The sequence below is a fragment of the Choristoneura fumiferana genome, chromosome 5, assembly GCF_025370935.1.
Source record: "Choristoneura fumiferana chromosome 5, NRCan_CFum_1, whole genome shotgun sequence".
In the NCBI taxonomy this organism is placed as follows: domain Eukaryota; kingdom Metazoa; phylum Arthropoda; class Insecta; order Lepidoptera; family Tortricidae; genus Choristoneura; species Choristoneura fumiferana.
In genome coordinates, this window is record NC_133476.1 from 19,608,965 (window position 1) to 19,625,863 (window position 16,899).

At 36.5% G+C, this 16,899-nt stretch overlaps 2 protein-coding genes and 2 non-coding genes across 4 annotated transcripts in view; 2 read left to right on the top strand and 2 right to left on the bottom strand.

Annotated features, from left to right (window-relative positions):
• LOC141428332 (uncharacterized) overlaps positions 1–16,899 on the bottom strand; it is a 609,788-nt gene that overhangs the window by 543,521 nt on the left and 49,368 nt on the right. The window lies entirely within an intron of this gene.
• LOC141428341 (23 kDa integral membrane protein-like) overlaps positions 1–16,899 on the bottom strand; it is a 420,431-nt gene that overhangs the window by 280,448 nt on the left and 123,084 nt on the right. The gene's annotated exons all lie outside the window — the stretch shown is intronic.
• On the top strand, positions 6,755–6,825 carry TRNAG-GCC (transfer RNA glycine (anticodon GCC)). Its single transcript has one exon. It is a non-coding gene; the product is annotated as a tRNA-Gly (tRNA).
• TRNAE-CUC (transfer RNA glutamic acid (anticodon CUC)) lies at positions 8,803–8,874 on the top strand. The gene has a single exon. It is a non-coding gene; the product is annotated as a tRNA-Glu (tRNA).

Below are 16,899 nucleotides of genomic sequence, written 5' to 3' on the forward strand. Positions count from 1 at the left end.
AGGAATCGGTGCAGTAGTTACGGCGTGAAAGCGTAACAAACAAACAAACAAAACTCACTTTCCCCTTTATAATAGTAAAGGATTCATTTATAAACAAACAAATAATATATACAATAATTAACAGAAATAAATAAAAAAGAACTAAAACTATCTTAATCTAATCCTAAAAATCTAGTATTTAACAAATATCACCCAAGTCGTTGCTATTGGGCAGGTGCCCATAAGGCTGGCTGCGTTTCCTCGTTGTATGCAATGTCAATACGTTAACCGAGGAAAGGGCCAGCCTATGGTCAACAGTGGAACGAGAAAAGCTTTTTTTTTTAAATTTATACTACATTGTGTCTTAAGGGCGGTAAATAAGAATTACGAACGAGAGTCTATTAGAAGCCCGAGTCGAAGACTGAGGGCTTTAATGAGTCGATGTTCGTAATTCTAGTACCGCCGTGCGACATACAATGTTTTTCATCACATTTGGCGAGTAAAATTTTATATTTCTAAAAGAAAAAATAATAATGTTCCAAATATTGGCGATACCTTAGGCTGCGCTCTTGGCAGCGCCGCCCTCCCCCTCCCTCAGCATGTGCCTGAGCCGCGTGTGCATGTGGTCCTGCTGCTGCACCATGCGCAGCACCATCAGTACGGGGCACTGACTCATTTACCGACCTTGGGCTTCATGACAAGAAAATTTGTACGACACAATGACTCATTTACCCACCACGGGTTTCATGACAAGCACATTAAGGTCGAGGGTTTTATTTAGGGGGTTGCAACCAAGGTAGCCTTCATGTTTTGACACTGTTTACGAGCAAGTGTGATGAAAAATTTCATTCATCACATTCGGCCATTATTCTTTGCGTTATTTTTTTTTAAATTACGCAAGGGCTTACGAGTATAAAATTAAATAAAAGTCGTTGCAGTAAATATAATTTAATAAGTAGGCTGAAGAAAATGAACTACTTACCTATTAAGTAGTTATTCGCTCGAACTCTGAAATCCCCTTCTCACCCAAGACTTTTTTTTACAGCTCTATCATTTTACCTCAATATAATAAGAATTAAAAAATACAAATAATTTATTTTTATTCATTATCTTTAACAGTTTTGCAGCTATCGGTACCACAAGGTGCAATCACGCACAACAGTGTGAACTTCACCTATGTTCAAAAGTGTACGGGAACCGATCGTTTCTCAAAGCAAATTGTATGTCCGTATGCAAAGTTAACGGGTTATGTCTAGACCTTAGTGCTTCGGGGAAGCGCTAGGTTAAAAGATATAAACTAGGGGTTTTAGGAGTTCTACGGAACATTGATGATGGCTTGTGGTATCGAGCATATATAACGTGTTTTAAAGCTTGATGCAGAATATTTTAGATAGAATTCATTTATGTAAGCTTTAAGTAAGTGGTTTTTACCGAATTTGTCGTATACGACGAGCAAGTGGGTTGCCTGGTACAACAAATAAAACACTAAAAATACAGCCGAATGCAGGGACTTTATTTATAAAGCACCAATTGTTCTTTGAATAAAGAATTTTAAAAATGTAGAAGTCATATAAGGAAGGTCTTGCGTAAGATCCTGGTACATGTCAAGAGAGACGACGGCACGTGGAGGATCCGTAAAAACATAGAGATCCAGGAGCTGGTGGCTGAACCCAATATTATTGGCGTAACAAAATCACACAGACTTCGCTGGTTCGGCCACCTACTACGAATGGGAGAGGATCGGGCTGCCAAAAAGCGTACGTGGGACGACCGACTGGTCGCCGCCCGTTTGGGCGACCCAGGTACCGCTGGGAGGACAGTGTCCAGGCGGATCTGCGACGTCTCCAAGTCGACGAGTGGCAAGAGGCTGCGCACGATCGGTACAGATGGCATGCTCTCGTTTCGGAGGCCAAGACCCTCTTTGGGTCCCTGAGGCAAATTGGTTAGTTAGTTAGAAGTCATATCCAAAATTTCAAAACTGGTGACCCACGTCCAAGTCTCAAGTACTACATTTGTAAAAAAAAGTGGGGACTCGGGAGGATAAACACAAATTCATAATCCTCTGACGAAATTATGATTTCGGTTTCGGCCAAAACTAAGACACAAGCCGAAATTCGCTTCGGGATCCGGGCCTCTATAGGCAAAAGGCGATATTAAAAAAAACCTTTTGGAGTTACTTATACCATCTGAAATGGTAAATAAATAACAAAAAAGTGATACTTTGAGATAACCCCTTTTGCCAGAATAGTTTTACTCGGATTCTGAGTTCATTTGATGTTGCCCAACTTTAATCTCACGCTTGACGGGAAACTAGTAAAGACGTTAAAATATGACATCGAATATGCGGTTTACATTTTCTGAAGTAGGTCACTCGACGAAGCCTTCGGGAAACGGCGAGAGCATTAGTTAGGGTTGTCGCTGCTGGGTTGAGCAATATATTTTTAACCGACTTCAAAAAAGGAGGAGGTTATCAATTCGGTTGTATTTTTTGTAATGTAGGTAGTATTTCTACATATAATGAAGGTTTTTTTCTTTTTAGGTATGAAAAGGCAATGGAGAGATGAACTGGACTACTTCTTGCACACAGGACAGAGAGCAGTGGCAGTATTGAGGGAGGCCTTTGCTCAGCAGTGGGATAGAAAAGGCTGACAATAATAAAATAGTAATAATAAGGTATGAAACCCTACAAAGTATGTAAACGTGTGACAACCCTAGAGCTATTAGCAGAGCCCTTTCCTCGTCCTAATTAAGGTAGATAAGGGCCGTCACTAAGGTTCGAGTGTTTTTTTCGCTGAGTCTCGCCTTATAAGGGTTTTTGCTCAGGGAATTTGAGACGGTAAGCTTTATCTGGCAATTTGGCTTTTGCTGGAAATTTTGTAGGTAATTTAACTTGGCTGCTTGATCTTAGGAGAGCTCTGCTTAAGTGCCAGTATATCTTTAAGTCCTGTATACGTGTTTTCGAATACTGAAGGTTTTTTGAAAATTTTACGCGCAATGTGATCGGTAATTTCGACGATTCTATCTATTTCGATGATTTTATATTAGAGATTTTTTAATATTCTCCTCAACCGTAGTCTGGGCAACTCAAATAGCATCTTGAGCATGCTAGCCTACCGCTGGGACTGACGGCTGCTGCAACATTACTTGCAACTGCATGCGCCTGTAACGCTGGTGCCCAGGCCTAATTAATTTTTGTTTAAAGTATTGCATTGTATAAACTCTTTCTTGTACAGTCACCAACACCAATATCTGATCCGACTCTATTTATATCAGCGAGATGATTCTACGGTATAGATATAATATAGCGTTGGACTTGTTAACTAGTGATAATAGAGTTCCAATCTAGGCCGGACGAGACGTCATTTTATTTTCTTATTTATATATTCCGTACGTAAGCTATTATTATTATATGACTGTAACTAACATGATGTCTAAGGGACTAGACTATAATTATGTAATTGCCCCACTACTATATGGGCATCCCTAGTGCAGTTGCACTTGCACCGTAATGCAATGCGACGCCACTGAAGTCGCCGAGAGCTCTCCACCTGAAGCCGCCCTCCGGCAAATCTCGAGCGCATGCCAAGGTTTCCTGCAGACAGGTATATTAAGGGAATGAAATCGTACCTACCTCGTACCAAATCGTATAAATGCAAAAGTTCGTGCCTGTTCGTGTTTTACGCTGAAAATTATTAAGAAAAATTCTTAACAAAACGGACACATCCATACAATATTTTGGGTACACATCTGGAGACCCTGTTTTTCCAGCTCGGAATCATGAACTGAGTCTACCTTCCAAATTTTGTTGAAATCGGAGACAAACTCAGGGCACAACGGTAGATAGAAATGCCTAACTGACGGATTAGATATAACTACAAAATATCTAATTTCATATTAATAACGTTCACAAGATATAATGAACGTTAGCTATAACAACAAAAAGTATATTTTTTAACGTATAACGCTTAAATTAAATAGCGTTATTTTTATAAAACCTCAATTTGTATAACATTTATATGGATTCTTTTAACATAACATACATTAGGTATATCACTCATAATATATAAAAATACGTGTAAATGTTAAATTATGTGGCGGCGAGCGAGCGAAGCGAGCGAGCAAGACGAAACTGTGCAGAAGCGACTTGGATAGGTTAGGTGGATAGGTGTTAGGTTTTTTTTTGTAACAGAGCGGAAAAAAATAATGGCTTGCTTGATTGTTCAAAGATCAAAGATTTTAATGAATTAGAAGTTTTTAGGTGTTATGAACATTATATGCTTTGATCGTTATATCAATTGATATTATATATAAACAACGTTATACCTTACAAAATCTACGAGTAAGTTTTGTAGTTACGAGTAAGCGACGAAGCGACTGGAGGTCTATATCCAACAGTGGACGTCCTACGGCTGAGATGATGATAGTGATGATCAGATATTTATGCACGTTTTGTTGCGTCAGATACTACCCACTGATCCCAGTCCGTATGAGACAAAATATAGTCCAAAGGAAATATCTAAACTAAATAGTACTTCAAACAGACGCCAAGTAAAACACACAGAGACTCCCGAGAAATACCTGTGAAAGCCAATTTGCATGTTTTTCAAAGAAAATTGCAGTCGTGCTGGCGTCTCGTGACCGCCCGAGCATCGAACCGGGGACGTCACGCTAATGGTGCTTTACTTTTTTTAGGGTTCCGTAAGCAACAGCGTGGAGTGAACATTTTCGTTGTAGAACTAGGAGTCACTGAAGCGCGAGTTAGGTATGTCTTCGAATGCATTATCTTGGAATTAGTGTACACAAACTTTGCCATACTTGTCATCACTGAGGTCATGTAATAAATACCAGCCAAATGGCAGTCGGACTCACGCAGTGAGGGTTCCGCACAAAGGCTATACCGTGTCATCATCATCATCATTAATTTAAGAGCTTAGCTCTTGTCGGTAGTTACCTAATCGCCACTGTTTCCGGTTCTCTGCCAGCGTTTTCAGCTCCTGATACCCGTTTAAGGTAACAAAATATGCCCCTCACGTTATTAGCCAATGAATATATCCTATGTATTGTTAATAATGCTAGTTATTAATCTGCTAAGTTTTATCTCATAATTATTGACAGTTTCCTTGCAATGTCACTTGAAAGTTGTTTTTACTTTTCTAAATATCTTGAAAACTACTGGGCCGTTTCTTTTGTGATTAACGTATGTTGGTAATGGCATGAAAAGGAATAAATTCGAAAAACACAAGACGTCTCTAGGTTTGCATTAACTTGGTCATTTTTGATGTCAAATATTTCAAACTTTTTTTTTTTACACTTGTGACTCGCTGTGACACTCACCATTTTTTTTACACTGAAGTGACATCTCTTTCCGTACAAATATATATTGGTCTGAAATCAATCGGCTTGGAGCAACATGGTGATTTTTTTAATTTTGAGTATACCATTAAAATGTCAAAATCTTAAATGGCCCTCATATTATTTGGAAAACTCCTTTGTTGCCCCAAGGTCTCCAGACCTCAAAATTCGGCCCTGATTTGTTGTGTCAGATAGTGCTGCTGTCTGTAGAAAAGCTACCTTCGTACCAAAGTATATTTTTTTATGACTGCATCTTTGAATTGCGTTGACTTAGATTTTTTTATGCTCCAAGGGGGCTAGGCCTGAGTGTTCGATATGAACTTAATACGATATCGATATGACAGCCGACCAACGGTAATCTTTTTCGTGGGGTCTATATCGATTGGTAGAAAATTGTTAGTCATAAGTTTGAATCAATTCAATGTTTTAAAAAATATAGCTCCATCGATGTCAGTCATATAAGTTTGTAATAATGTGATGTTTGTCATACACACACACACAAACATCACGCCTGTATTCCCAAATGGGGTAGGCAGAGCACACGAAACGTTACCGCTTCGGAGCCACTTTTAGCAAATTTAGGTTTAAAGATTGACAAAAAAAAAGGTACAATAGTGACAGGTTAGGTAGTAGTGCTTGCACTGTTGTGTTTCGGTGTGGAGAGTAAGACAGCCGGTGAAATTACTGGCACTTGAGGTATCCCATCTCAGGCCTCTAGGTTGGCAACGCATCTGCAATCCCCCTGGTGTTGCAGGTGTCTATGGGCGGTGGTGATCTCTTACCATCAGGAGACCCACTTGCTCGTTTGCCATCCAGTCAAAAAAAAAAAAAAAAAAAAGGTTGCTAGCTTGTCGCCTACGGTATACCTTAACCTATATCCTTTGTCGCCTCTTACGACATCCACGGAAGAAATGGAGAGGTGTAATTCTAACCCGACACCACACGGGTAGTGTTCGTTGTGTAATGTAACGGGATGTTTGTCATAATGTCTTGTATGTAATGTTTGACATCTCTTTTTTCATTTATTTTTCAGAATTGTTATATAACAACCCTAACGTAACCTAGGTATAGTTCGGTATAGTTCTACAGGATGACCATTAAAAAATACTGATAAATTTACGATTTCAGCAGGAAAAAAATTATGACAAACATGGCAGTCAAAAGAATCCCCTTTTTCGTGATTAAAATGTCCATGACGCTTTCATTATACCTAATAAATTAGTTGTCCTAAGATATAACTTAGGACAGTGCAGAAGTTGGACCCTATTTTGTCACCCCCATTATGAAACGTTAGAATGTGAATGGTTCACTCCGTACATACATAATATTCGCAGCGCTTTGTGGTATCAAAACGTTTTAGCGATAACAGCTGTTATAAAATAATCTCCGCAGTTTGAAAACTAATTTCAACACTTACTTCGAAGCATCGGTGGTTCAGTGGTAGAATGCTCGCCTGCCACGCGGGCGGCCCGGGTTCGATTCCCGGCCGATGCATCTTTTTTTTCATATTTTTTTTGTAATAATATAATAAAGTTCCTTCTACGGATTTTTTCTATCGCCTTACCCCCTTATTCATAAACGACAATCAAACCTATTTAGTTAAAATGCCACTGCACAAATGCAACTGGGTCGCGCGACGCGGTCGCGGCATTTGTTTAGTGCTCCTTATAAATTCATACTAAGCAGTACTTGGGCCAATCAACTATTTTACCGACACTTTGGCCGTCTCCTGCGTTACCAAAATTGTCTCTGGCGTTACCAAAAAACCGTACTTCCAACAAGATATTTCACGGTTTAATAGGTTGAACTTACGTAGGATGGCATGTATTCATGCACACCATCTATTAAATTACAGAAAAAACATGATTACTTACAAAAATCTGCAACTGTTTGAAAAATGTTGTGGACAGATTAGTGTCGGTAAAAAAGTTGATTGACCCACTTACGTCGCGCGACACAGTCGCGGACGCGCGTCGCGGTCGTTAAGAACGGAATGCTACCTTAAGGTTCAATTTTATTTTTGTACGGAACCCTAATAATTTTTACTCTACTTTAATTTTTTTACCAACTCTCCTCCTTTACCAAACCACTTGGCATGCACGAATCGCACGCGTCATCGTTAATCGATCGAAGTATCGATTTACCAATTGGAGGCAATAGGGTCACGCTGCGGCCGAATTGGATGCACCGACCGAGGTCGATTACGTAATCCTACTAATGAGTCATTATAATTTAATTATAATTAGACATTGAGTTATAAGGGTCTATGCCCCGGCGACTTTGGCGTCCTTCTCGCTTGCCCACAGTATTTGTTCCACGGATAATAGTTTCTTGTTATAAAATAAATTAATAAATAAAAAAAACATTAGGTATCTTCAAGCTTTCTTTTGTGAAACTTTTTGTCGATTGTTTTGCATTTGTGGGAACTACTGCCCAAGCCCTCTTATTCCGAGAGGAGGCCTGTGCCCTGCAGTGGGACGTATATATAGGCTGGGATGATGATGATGATGTATTTGCATTATCGCCCAAACTACATCGCCGTGCCAAATATTAGACCATTTGAAAAAAATAATTAAATCAATGCAAGTTACATAAAACCTTGTAAAACTGGCCACATGCGAGCTGGATTCGTGCACTGAAGTTTCCACACAAAAAACCTAAAGCAATTTGCAGATATTACACGATCGAAAAGGTTCATCTAATGTACTCGTAACACCAAAAATTATGTCAAATGACCATTATGTATTTTGACGATTATTCTTCGTTAATACTTCATGTACTAACGAACGACTTGCTTACGGCCGCTGTAGAGACGATCCGAAGAATATCCATTTCGCAAGCCATTTGCCTTAGTTAAAAATAAATTAAATTACCGCCAGCCATCTTTCCTCGCAAAGTTAAGACGACGTTAACTAAAATTAGATAATAGTGACAACTCATTTGGGTCAATGGGAAACACCGGGATTCAAGCTCAATCTGCGCCGTCTATTATGAAATTATAATTGAGCGCCAGATTTTTCTGAGCTAAATAAATCACTCATCTAACAGATGAGAACGATGATGGCATATTAAAAAATAACTCAAGTTTTAGACATTGAATTTACGATTTGAAATTACGTAAATATCACTTTCTTGTATATCGTCAAAAAGTATTGTGTCCATATTCTGTTGGATGAACGAAATAATTCTATGATTTCTTTAAAGTACGTAATTCATGATCGCGTTTTGAGCTAAAACATTACCTTATCCCGGAATTTCCTTTTTGATCACAATGCCTAGGACGCAAAACGACTTTGAAGGATTACGTCTAAACAGCTGTAAGACTAAGTGGCCAAATTACTAACATTTAAAATGCCTATGAAGCAAAATGCCTCACAATCAAGCATTTCTAGCTATCACCTTTTATTTTTCCATTACGATTCGCTAAAGCGCTAACGGCTTTAGTAAAACTATTTCGGCAAGCAAGCAAGATCCGATATGGTCTAGTGGCTAGGATACCTGGCTCTCACCCAGGAGGCTCGGGTTCGATTCCCGGTATCGGAATTTGCTTTTTGTATTTTTTTAGTTCAGAAAATTGTAACGAAATTCAAAATACAAACACACAGATAAATGTTTTTTTGTTAAGTTGCCCGCGAAACTCCGTCTGGGAATTTGTTTATCGCGATCCCACGGGAACTGTCTTTATGTTCTTCTCAGGGTCTAACTAAACTATCTTCATACCAAATTGCATTTCCTATTTCCGTAGGCTCAGGATATAAGCGTGAAGAGGTTACGGACAGACAGATATAGTTACTTTCGCATTTATAACAATATTGTGATGAAGTTTTATGTAAAAATTATCAAAATATTTACCTACCTACTAACTTAATACCTACCTAATAAATGAATAGTATCCACCAAATATTGTGAAGTTAAAAAATATATTTTTACATTGGGGTTACTCAGTATTTCATTATGTATGTGTGTATGTATGTAAACTCTTTATTGTTCAAAAGAAAAGAAACAAAACACGATTGACAAACTTTGAGATACTTGTACAAAGGCGGACTTATCCTTTTAAGGGATCTCTACCAGTCAACCAGTGAGTAGATGAGAGGAATTTTCAGTTTTAACTCTTTAGAGTGAGTTTAAGAGTCAAAAATAGTGGAAGCTACTATACAGTATAAACCCTAAAAAATGTTTTTTTTTACAGAGAATTTCTAACTGTACTTTTTCATTACGCAACATCACCGAAATCGATTACCAAACAGCTGTTTCGAAAAGAGAACAAATTAAAAAAAAAACAATGCTTCCAGCCAGCCAGCCAAGAAACAATGGTACCAACATATCGGTAACTTAAAACAATCACCGTTCCGTACCGACGCGGCTGAGTGAGTGCGACGGTCGACTGACCACTGACCAGGAAGCTTACCCTGTGATTGGCTGTCTTATTATAGGGTAGTGTACCCTAGTTGGGGTATTGTTGAGATTGTGCTGGTAGGGTTGTCCTCAATAAATAATGATGCTGTTGATTGATTGTTACTTGGTCTGTGTTAAAACTTTTTCACTGCTCTACAATTATGGAGCATGCAATGTGCGTAAGTTTATTTTCACTCCGAATCATATTTACGCCTTTTTTCTGCACGTGTAAAATTTACCGTAACATTAAGAAAATGTTGACAAGCGTTGTATGTGTATTTAGCATTGTGTTATTTCATCAAACCGGTGGCCGAGGTGGCCTAGTGGTTTGACCTATCGCCTCTCAAGCAGAGGGTCGTGGGTTCAAACCCCGGCTCGCACCTCTGAGTTTTTCGAAATTCATGTGCGGAATTACATTTGAAATTTACCACGAGCTTTGCGGTGAAGGAAAACATCGTGAGGAAACCTGCACAAACCTGCGAAGCAATTCAATGGTGCGTGTGAAGTTCCCAATCCGCACTGGGCCGCGTGGGAACTAGCCCAAGCCCTCATACTCGGAGAAGGCCTTTACAGCAGTAGGGACGTACATCACTGGTATGATGATAATGGATGATTTCATCAAAACTGCCAGGTTCGACATTAATTTTAATATTACAATTCACGACATGCAATTTTTTTTTCATTCTATAAAATAAAATAAATTTAGAGCTGTGTTACGAATAAGCAGATTAAAAAGTGTATTTTCTCGCAAGTATATTATCTAATAGTTTTTCACAGTTTTCAAAAAGATAATTTTAACTTTTAAGGTAAGATTTTCTATCGCGAATTTAATTAAATTAGCTATTTTTTCCGTTGACCTTGAAATCAAATTATCAGTGAATGACCTTTTAAACCAGTAAATTAACTCACTCATATTCGGTAGAAAGCTCGATTGAAAGTTGTATGATCACTCAGCAATAATTTTCCTCATTGGCGCTAACACTTGAATACCATAACATTGTGGTTTCGGAGTAGAAGGCAATCGGTTAGCTGCAAGCCTTCAGGGAGCGAAACTTTGATGCCGGTGACAGCCGTATGACGTCAAGCTTCATACAGAGTGTTTTTTAGATTATAGATAATCACTAACAACTTATTTTATTGGCACTTGAGACGGCCAGTACTTATAAATGTCACTATTTTAATATGTTGTGTATATTTTATAAAAACACCCTATATGTCAATTTGCGTCATAATGACGTCACCGGCATCAAAGTTTCGCTCCCTGGTTATAGGTTATAGAGCTTGATTCCTCCTGGTAGTTAATTCAGAAATTCTCATATTCTAAGTTTCTAACCCGAAAGTTATTTTTTTTTATTTGATTAAATATGTAGAGAAATTCACTTCTCTTTACACATATTCTATCTCTATACCTCTGTACTGAGTATAGCTGAAAACGCGATGCATTTTTTTTATTCGTGTCTAATATGTCAAACTACTTTAACGTATGGACGTTGAGTTTTTTTTAAATTATGGAATTTAAAAAAAACTTTCAAACATTTAAATCTCCACAGCTATTTAAATTTTTCTATTAATAAGGTATCGTATTGATAATTTAACAAACATGTTAGTATATCCCGAAAGTATTTTCAGACTATAATGGATTGAACAGTACCTGTTTTAGAAAAACCTCTTTGGCTAATAACCACAGACTAAAAACGTTTCAAAGATCGCGAGCGGAAACGGCTCATCATTCAACGCATTTAAAAAAGGAACTGTTTCTTTTTAGACAGAAAAAGAGCTGTCACAGACGTTTTCACGCGACAAAAAATAAATTCATTCGTCCCATTGTCTTTTACGAGAAAAGTTTTCACATTATGTGAACAGGTTTATTTTCTCCGTACGGTTTATGTAATGTTGTCTTTACAAGTAGTACTTGTTAAGTAGTTATGCTACTGTACTGTAAACTAGAACTCTTTAACACTCGTGACTGATGTATATACCTATATTTAGTCTTCTATTGTCTATTTTTATTTATTTACGTACGGTTTTTTATACGAAATATTATTGAGGAAATTTTATTAAATTTTGAACATTGTAGTGCAAGGCCAAGTTTTAACACGACCACACAAAACCAGTAAGGGTTTGGTATGTAGGTATAATTAATCACTATATTTTTAAGTAACCTAACCTTTCAAAGTTAGGGCAATAAAAATTTAAATTAGAAACGGCTGCTGCTGGTAAATGAGAAATTAATTATAATAATAATATTGAAATCATACAATAGGTATCCAAACTATCGCACTATTAGTAGGACATATTAAAGCCTGTTAACAAATCTCATGAGACTAGTCTCAAAATACTCGCAACTCATATCCCATACTGAGATGTGAATAACTCACAATCCCGCCTATATACGTGCCACTGCTGGCCAGCTCAGCAAGAGGGCTTAGCGTAGTTCCCACACGCCATGCATTAGAGCTTCACACGCATGAACTTCACAGGTTTGTGCAGGTTTCTTCACATGTCAGTTCTGCTTAACTAAGCCTGTCTGCTTTTGTAATTCGCTTTGAATTTAAGGTCAAGGTGCGATGGGTTTAATTAAAGTAATCACCAATTAAAAGTTGTTGAAGCTAACCAAGTACCTAGTTGTGTTTGAAGCTATGCTAAGCAAAATCACCGATTTCACTTCATTAACATGTTTATCTTGCTAAGCTGTTGCTTTTTTACAAGCTTTGAGATTGAGTCAAAGTTATGCTTTCGTTAAAGTATATATACGTACTTAATGTGGTGCTAGTATATGTGTGAAGCAGCTTGCTCATCAGCAACTTACTGTAACACGATTTAGTTTCATAGTAAGAAAATAGTTTTGAGCTCTAGTCTTAGTTTAGGTGGTATTTTTGGAGCCAAACTAAACTTTTCTTTCTTTCTTTCGTTCAATCAATTTAAAAACTATTTGTATGTATAACAACGTTTTGTGGACGGACGGACAGACAGACTGACAGACATGCCGAAACTATAGGTTCGTATTTGCCATTTTGACTACGGAACCTAAAAAGCTATTAAAATCAGGTGAATAACTTTCCTGACCAATTTTGTCCGCCTGTAGCTATCTGAAGACTTAAAAAATAAATCATTATTGTGTAAATTGGATAACAAAAAAGCACAGAGAATAGCAATTTTAACGTGCACATCACTTAAACGTCGTGTCAAAGTCAAAGTCTTTCGAACCCAACAAATTAACACAAAAACTTGGAATCGTAAGTAGTTAGGTAGTTGCGCTGTTTATTCTTGTTGAAGTATGAAAATAAAGCATTCGTATGCTAAATACTCGTTCACCAATTTAAAAGAAAAACTCATACAATTTATTGATATCGTATGCTCTCAAGTTAAGGTTCAATTACGCTCGATTTGGCTAAAACCAAACGCAAGATTTAGTGCCATTTGTGATGACAAGTTGACAGAAGTGACGTGGAGTGGAGTCGTTGAAATTGTTAGTAGATAATGGTGACTTTTAGCTGCAACGTGAGAAACGAGGAATGTTGCGATAGCACGATCACCTCGCATTAGATTATTCGCTGTTGTTCCTTTACTGGAACCATTGCGATTCCTTTCTTGCTTTTGTTCTCTAGTTCTTTTCTTCTTCGCCTTGTGACGGATGTAGAGCAAAAATCAGGGAAGTTTGAAGGTCCTGGCGAAGAAGCTAGGTGCTGCTAAGAAATCCTCGCGTTGGCTAGTCGTCTCTAACAAGCGTAAATGTGGTTATTTCGAAAAATCTATCTTTAATTCTTGTCTGCATCATGCATAAATATCTTTGCAAAATTTAGAATGGTAGGTTTAGGTTAACCGAGGATGGTGGGTGAGTCGGTGTAACAGGAACTTTCTATTTTTAAATATTAAATTTCTATTTAATAATTATTTATTTATTTTATTTTAGTTTTCTTTTATTTTTCTATTTTTCGATAATATCAAAGTAAAGTCTAGTTAAAATTACTAAACACTGGATATTGGAGCGGAGAATGTCGATAAGCAAAATCAATCAATATACAATTAGGTAGATATAGGTATTGTGCAAGATTGCATAACTTTTTGGATTTTTAGTTTTAAAATATTTTTACGGCCTATGTAATATAAAATATTTTAACTTGTGGTTGAAAAGACATCTAACTTCATCGTTACTTCCATTAAGCTACGTGGATTTAAAACCTAACAACAAAGGAAGAAAAATGGCCAAGTTCGTGAATGAACAAATGACAGCAATCGATTGATACCTTTTCCGATATCACATTCCAATACAATAAATAATTAAAGTCAAGATCTCACCACATTTTTTTCGAACAAACGCCATCCTTGTTTAAAGGAATAGGGTAAACGTATCCGTTGACCTCGATACGGGTTCATTTCCACATGCGTGCATATCAGTCCATAAGTCAACAAGTGACGTTTTACCTTATCGGTCGATTCCTGATCTACGTTTGTAAACTAATGGAGCTATCGTCATATTTATATGCAGTATGTGTGGGAAAATTTCCGCATTTATCGGAAAATTTTATACCTTCTACAGTAAGTATTTAGTTACATAGTTTATTTTTATCAACTCATAATTATAATCCTTTCAATCACACTTTAACTCACTCGTAGTTATTATTTTCTTTTTAAGTTATTGAAGTTTATTGTTGATATTCGTTTCATTATAAACTTTATTTACGTTTATCCAAACTTTTGTGTAAGCACTTATGTAAAATTGTCGTTATTTATTTTAAACGAAATAATAAACTAAACGAAACTTAGAAGCATTCTATTATTTAGTAAATTATCCGAAATTTCGCATATCAAAATTATTTTATGTCTGTCATTGCGAAACCTGTATCTAATCAAAATGACAGCTAAAGACGAATAAACTTGAAGCAAGAAAGTGTATTGATTGTCATCACTGAGGTCTTATTAACTTTAGTCGAAAAAGCATATTATTTTAAAAAATGAAGTAAAATCTTAATATGGCATTAAAAAGGATGTAAAACAACAATTCATTACTTCTGTTTTGCACAAGTCAGTTAATAATAGGTTCAAGGCAATTCGCAGTACCTTATCAAGTTTGTCTCTCACTTTGAATTACGTAAGCATTAATTTAATCCGCCAATGAACTGAACTGTTAGTTACCTTTGCTTGTTTATCCGTGTTTGATTAAATATCTGTCAGTGTTATTTTAATTCTGACCATGTTTACCTAATGACTATTTTCATAAGGTTTTAGAGCCACAGTTTCGTCATTTTTTGCAAATGTGCTGTCACAAGGTTTACCAACACCATCAAGGTTATGTATTAGATGGAATTTTAATGCAGAACCTCATACAATCATAACGGCTTGATCACGTGTTTTATATTAATCATTTTAATTATAATTTTACGCCTAGATTAATAAGTGTCCACACTCCACTAGACAATTTTAGGAAATACAGAAAATGTGCAACATAGACCAAACAAAAATAAGACAGATAACATGACGTACAAGCAGGTGAAAGAACTTGCGCTAAAAAAAATTCGCTACAAGTGCGGCGCTCCTCGTCTTCGCGGCGGTGACACAACTCTAGCGGCAAGATTTTTTTTTTTACTGAATGATAATTGTTTTAGAATACTTGTAAGTATTCACGTTTTGAAACAACAACCTCTCAATTAACCACTATCTCGCTAGCCAACAGTAAATATTACAATGTTAGCAAATAGTTTACATTGCAATATCCAATTTAAACAAATAGTAATAGCATATTACGTTACAGCAATTATTGGTCCCATTTAGAGCTCGACGCTATATTTGAAAGAGGGTTGTAAATTAATCAGATATTAAATTGTAAAAGAGATTGCAATTTGTGTACTATTAACCTGAGGCTACGAGGGAATCGTGTTACACTCAGGAAACTAAAAAGTCTATTAGGAAAACACTGAGAAGTAAGCTTGGGTTCTGTTCATTTTATCTCATATAATCTTATCGTTTAGACTTGAGAGTAATAAAATTCTAATGTTACCATGATAAAATTCCCAATCGTTTCAGTGTTATTGTGAAATTCTTTTCAGCGATATTGTTAGCATTGTAATGGTTAGAAAAGTTACGTAGTATACCTTTTGTTAGTAATTTACTAAAAAAACCTTTATCTCGTCATTGTAGATACAGGTTATAAGACCTGTTTAATTCACCTGTGGCGCATAATAAATACTTCGACTTTGAATTAATTTGGCTCACTAATATACTATATTATATTGGTTGTTTCACGTATTATGTCTAAATTCGTGAACCAATCAATATTATTATCCAACCTACCTATGTATACTGTATGTAAAGCAAATAATGATTCGGATTCCGATTCTAATACTGTAAAATCCACAAAAATAACAACATTAACGTGAAAATATTTTGCTAGACTTAAATCATCAGTTAATGTTACGAGATGTCAAATAACGTTTACAGATCCCATAGTTCACAAAGGAACTCCAAACCCTCTGTTTTGCCGCCAGAGGCGAAGACTTGTGGAGCAGATTACTCGAAAACGCTTTTATGGAAGTAAAACAACTATGAAACTCACATTTTTACATCGATGCTATTGCAACAGCGGCCGTTCATGTCGAAAATGAATTTACGAGGATGTTATTTGAGTTTATTGCACTAGAGCCTTTGAAAACATGACAAGATAATAAACTCTGGAGCAACTTTTTAGGTGAAACCTCGAGTATTCCTTTTAAAAAATATAACATTGGTAGCAAAGTTGAAAGTTTGCGTGGGTTCAATTGTCACTTCTTTTACTTCAGATATATATATATTATGGCATGCAGCTTGATAAAATCCCCTAAAAAATCTTCAAATATAAAGCGACTGATGCTACCAAAGTCAAAAACCATCTACTTAACTAGTAACTTAATCTTCATCTGTATAATAATCCTATCAACTTATATTTTTCTCTTTTATAAAGAACACTAAAAGATGTTGGAAAAAACAAACAAGGAACGTGAGGATTAAAAATAAGTACTTAAATTAAGTTGTTGTAGGTTATTATAAATTTTCAATAACGCCGAAGCATTGAATTTATCACGGACAGGCATAATAACCCAATTGAAACAGCGTATCGCCGCTCATTTCCGCTGCAGTTAAAAATAAAAAAGCCACAAAAACATAATTATGACTGCCATAAGAAGACAGTTAAAA